The sequence below is a fragment of the Ooceraea biroi genome, chromosome 9, assembly GCF_003672135.1.
Source record: "Ooceraea biroi isolate clonal line C1 chromosome 9, Obir_v5.4, whole genome shotgun sequence".
In the NCBI taxonomy this organism is placed as follows: Eukaryota; Metazoa; Arthropoda; class Insecta; order Hymenoptera; family Formicidae; genus Ooceraea; species Ooceraea biroi.
Genome location: NC_039514.1, coordinates 4,855,907 through 4,861,906, shown reverse-complemented (window position 1 = coordinate 4,861,906; position 6,000 = coordinate 4,855,907).

Here is a 6,000-nt window from a genome sequence, read left to right as displayed (position 1 = left end):
AAAAACTATGTACGCCAAGTACATAAAAACTCCCAACTTGTCAAAACTCAAAACTAAATATGAAATCAATAATTAACTAGCCAAGTATCTAGAAGCAGTTTGAGTATTTTACCCAAACGTTTTCCATGCATACTCTCTTATCACATGACGACATTGAAGTACTTGGCGTACCCGAATCACATTAAAACATCCTGTCCTACCTATAAGAGACACAAAATCATTTGCGAGTCATTATTGAAAATCATAAAGATACAAGATACAATATAAATCAAGATATTGTACAAATTTACAAGAATACAAGACCACTGTGGTCCGGGCACGTCAAGTACTTCAATGTCGTCATGCGATAAAAGAGTATGCATGGAAAACGTTTGGGTAAAATACTCAAACTGCTTCTAGATACTTGGCTAGTTAATTATTGATTTCATATTTAGTTTTGAGTTTTGACAAGTTGGGAGTTTTTATGTACTTGGCGTATATATTTTTGGTAAATATTGATAATAACGGAGGACGCCCCGATGACCTTGACTTTGATATATATTGTCAAGATTACCCTTCTGAGTGACATTTAAAAGATTTTAGCCGTCGCTCGTTATTTATTAAAAAGTTATTAACAAAAGAAGTTTAATGATTTTGCATGAATTTTCAGCTATCTACGCGAAGTGAGGACTTGATCTTGATATATATTATACAGATTATACTTCCGAGTAATCTGCAGAAGATTTTAGCCGTCGCCCGTGGTTTGTTAAAAAATTATTAACAAAAAAGTTTAATGAATAAAGCATAATTTTACGATACCATATACGTTTACAAAAGAGTATATTTGATGGAATTTTAGCTTTAAATCGGAAATAGGTTTGAGTTAGGTTATATTTTCCGAAATTGGAGCCCCGGACACATACGCTCGGTTTTCAACCCGCTTCGCGGGAGGGCGGGAAGGGAGGGGCTTCGCCCCTCCCCCCGCCGGGATCCGTGCCGTGTACCAAGTGATCACAATCTGTGTGAAATTTGTTACACTGCTCCGGCGGGGGGGGGGGGCGAAGCCCCTGCCCCCCGCCCTCCTGCGAAGCGGGCTGAAAACGATGCCGATACCATCCCACACCACCCCCTATGTCATTCGTCCGAGGTGCCCGACGTATAAGTACATCATAACAAATCCTTCTAAGGAAAACGAGCGTATGTGTCTGGGCTCCACTTTCGGAAAATGTAACCTAAGCCAATCCGATTTCTGATTTAAAGCTAAAATTTCATCAAATATACTCTTTCGTAAACGTATATCGTATCGTAAAATTATGCTTTATTTATTAAACTTTTTTGTTAATAACTTTTTAACAAACAACGAGCGACGGGTGAAACCTAATGCGGGTTATTCGGGAAGGTGACCACCTTTGTAATATATGTCAAACTCAAGTTCTTGCTTCGCGTGAACAACTGAAAATTCATGCAAGATTATTAAACTTCTTTTGTTAAAAACTATTTAATAAACAACGAGCGACGGCTAAAACCTTTTGAAGGTCACTCAGGAGAGTGACCTCTATAATATATGCCACCGTCAAGGTCATCGGGGCGTCCTCCGTTATTGTCAATGTTTACCATATTTTTTCTTTTTTAAAAAAGGTTTTTTAGGGATCTCACTTTTTTGTAAATTTTTAAAATTTAACTATATTTTAGATTTACATTCTTTTGAACACATAATTAGTATTACATAATTTCTTTTTATATGTTTTACTATCAATTATTTTGCATGTTAATACGTACATCGTTCCGATGCAATTTGTAATAAGTTTTATTAAGAATAATCTTTTGATTTTTATATAATGTAAATTATTTTTATATATTTTGTACTTTTTTCTGTTTTGCTAACAAAATTTTTCTATGTGATTTACAATATTTTTTATTATAACTTTAACAATATAACTTTACTTTCAAATAAATCAATTTTACGAGTTGTATAATTTTATGCAATGAATGTGATAGCGCTCAACATTATGCAGTGAAGTTCGTGGTATTGGTGCAGTCAACCCCTTTCTCACTAACTGATATTTAAATTAAATAATTTATAACACTACAGCAAAGTATTATATTTATAGTACGCTTAGTAGAGTCCTACCTATAATCTCTGTCTCTTTCTCTCGCTGTTTCTCACTCTCTTTCTTTCGCTTTCTTTCTCTCGCTCGCTCGCTCGTTAAGAAATTAAAACGTGTATGTGTGAACGCACCTTGAGGGACAAAATCGCTTTGCATGTGTTTGTGCGAGCATACGTACGTGAGTAGTCTGAATTCTATGAAAACCGAAACGTCACAGTTTTAACATAACGACTGCAATATATCAGGATTGCCTGCACCAATTTAATTCGAATTGATCGCGTTCGAAAGCGTGCACCCATATTATCTTATAAAAATGCCGTTAGATTTTTTTTATTACGGCTTTAGTTCCTGAGATATTTTAATCACAAGATTATGTGACCTGTCAAATGATGTAAATTCCGGATAAGCTACTTGGTAGCGCCTCGACGATGTCGCGCCTGTGCCGTATCAAGCGGCTATTTATTGTTTTATGCACTCGGCGTCGCGACGCTACCGCGTCGCTTGATTATGACAATTTAACATATAATTTGGAACATTTTATACTCATAAAACGAAACCGAGAAAGAAAGAGAGAGGGGGAGAGAGAGAAAGAATTTTAAATTGTCACAATTTACATTTGACAATTAGAAGTATTAAGAAGATTTGCACGATTAGATAAATCTTCATTATCCAAAATTTTTATGTTGAATGAGTTCTCACAGCAGAAATAAAATGGCATATTATTGCGGCAATACAAAAATACATAAAAACATTTAAAATTAATGAAATATAAAAAATTTTGATACAAAGTAATGAGATCCCTCTAAAAACCTTACAAAGGTGAAAGAATACGCCAAGTACATAAAAAAGCAAAACTAAATATGATGAAATCCATAGTTAACTAGCCAAGTACCTAGAAGCAATTCAGTTTGAGGATTTGTAATTTGAAATGATACTTGGCGTGCCCGGGTCGCATTAAAACGTACATCCTACCTATAATTTGTGTAAACTCTATGTGTAATTTATTTGTATTAAATGAGTAATGAAAAGGGATATTTATAATCAATCCATTAATGTGCAAAACTGTAAACGTATTTGTTTTAATATTACCAAGTACAAAAATTTACGAGTGATTAGTGAAAATACTCAAGGCAGTACAAATTTAAAAGAATGCATGTCCAATGCAATGCATGTCCATTCCCTCTATAGAGACGTATGGCTGTCGTATGTCGCCACAAGATTATCTCGCTTACGATATAAACAATTTGTATTCCGCTACACCATTCTATGATAATTTTGATTTCGATTTCAACTTTGTCGTCTTGATAGATGTACGAAGTACATGTCAAAACACTTTGTGGCTCTAGAATAGATAGACTAGACTAGATGTTTCTTACGTCCAGCAGACTCCACGGTCCCTTGTTTTCGTAAGAGCTAGATGTCTTAGATATCTTTTCCTCTGTCTTGTGTAACCTACGTCCGGTCTTGCACGACTGAAAATCTCACGGTTGCAACAAGAGATAATCAATTTTTAATAAAAAAAAGAAAACCCACCTGCGTCCACAAAATGATCCGTGGGCAAATACTCTTGCAATAATCGCTAGCCTTAGCGCCCACGGCCGACTTATTATCAAAGACGCCGCCCGCGAGCACCCACATTCGGCTAGCACCTTATCACAATCGTCTTATCACACAAGATACCGCCCGTGACTATCCGAGGCCACATCTTTTGTGGACAATTAGTTTTCAAACGACCTGCCTAGTTGGGGTTATCGAACGCGGACAGCTCGTTAGATTCGTGAGGTTCGATGGGACAAGTCTAGGGAGCGACAGTAATAACTCGGATTTTTAACAAAACAACAAAATAACAGACTTATTATAAAACCTTTCGGGGAAATACAAAACAACAAAATAATAGATCTATTATAAAACTTTTCGGGGAACTACAAGATAGATGAGCCCGAGTGGAAATTTAAACTAGTCGGCACCCAGTCACTAGCTAGCCGATACGTGTTTTATGTAGCCCCCGTCTAGCAAAAGTAGCTAGTACTGAGCCAGTAATGTAACGCTTAGAAGTTCTAGCCACTAGACAAATATATTGTCTCATAGATAGCTAGAAAAACTATGTAGCTACTAGATAGCATGGTTTAGGCAGCTACTAGGCAAGTATAAATAGCTTTTACAAGGTTGTAAGTAGTGGCTGACTAAAATTACTGTCTAGTGATGAGCTAGCCTGAGCTAGATTTAAAATATATTTAAAAAAATTAATTTTCACCTATTTATCAATTAATACACTTTTACTATATTCACTCCTGAGCTTTGCTATTTGATACATATGTATACTCTATAAATTTTGTTACTTAAAATTTTCTTCTTACCAAGGGATTCGAACCTGAGTCGCTGAGAGTCGCAGTCTTCGTCCTAGTCCACTACGCTATCGAGTATATCTGATGAGCGCGTTTTAAATTCTTGTTATATACAACTTATACGACAGTGTGCTCTTAACGTTATCTCACAGTAGTGTAACGTATCATTTTTCGCCGTTTCGATTAAATTTGTGACAGTAAGAAATAGTATTTGTAATAATGTTAAATTTATGGCATGTAAAAGCAGATAAAATTATTTATTTATTCTTATAAATCATTCTCAGTACTTGAATCTCTATAGATTCTCGAAAACTAGAAAGATTTGAAGGTTTATCTACAGTTTCAACTAAATAATGAATAAAATATAAGAATTAAAGAACAATCAGTTAAACTTGCATATAGCGATAAATAGGATTTTATATACTTGAGGAATAATCAGATTGTGTAATACTCTTCAATGCAGATTTAACAAGACGATGTTTCTGGACGCGTTCGCGATTTTTTCTTTTCTATTCATGATTTACTAAATATTTTATTAACTACACCAAAAGTAAATATAATGTAATATACAATTTAAATAATAAAGTTATGTATTCAATAATGTTTTTATATTGAGAAGCTAATATATGTATCACGACTTAATGTTTACTGTCTAGCTCATCATTAAACAGTTGCTAGAGAAATTATTGAAGAGTGAAAATACAATCTCATTTTTCGATGTTAACAAATTTTTAGATAGTGGCTAGACAATAGCTAGCTAATTTCTCAAAGGTTTCCAGCGTCATCTATTCCAATATTTATAGTACAGAGACTAGACAAGCATTAGACAGCAAAGCATGATTCATAAATTTTAGCTAGTACTAGCTAGTCACTGCTTGCTAATCCTATCTAGCCTGTGTGATACAGTACTGGCTAGTCAATGGTTAGCTAACTCTAGCCTGCTCTATCTAGCCTGCGTGATACCAATACTGGCTAGTCAATGATTAGCTAATCCTATCTAGCCTGTGTGATACAGTACTGGCTAGTCAATGGTTAGCTTACTCTAGCCTGCTCTATCTTGCCTGCGTGATACCAGTACTGGCTAGTCAATGATTAGCTAACCCTATCTAGCCTGTGTGATACAGTACTGGCTTCAATGGTTAGCTAACTCTAGCCAGCTCTATCTAGCCTGCGTGATACCAGTACTGGTTAGTCAATGGTTAGCTAACTCTAACCTGCTCTATCTAGCCTGCGTGATACCAGTACTGACTAGTCAAGGGTTAGGTAACTCTATCTAGCCTGCGTGATACAGTTTTAGACAGTCACTAGCTGTAGAATAAGATTACTAGATGAATTTCCACTCGGGAGTGGATTGCCGTCAGCCTCGATGATGGCTGTGCAGTCAGTGCGCTCACGCGATGTGCTGCGGTGGATGAAATTGACGCTTACAGTAGCGGATGGCTTCGATAATTTGCAGTAACCGGTCAAAAACGCTTGCGTTCGGGACTGGATGCGGGATGCGGCGTAGTCTTGGCCGAGAACGCTTGGCGGAGACAGAGAACCCTTAATCCCCTGTCTATTGACTCTGA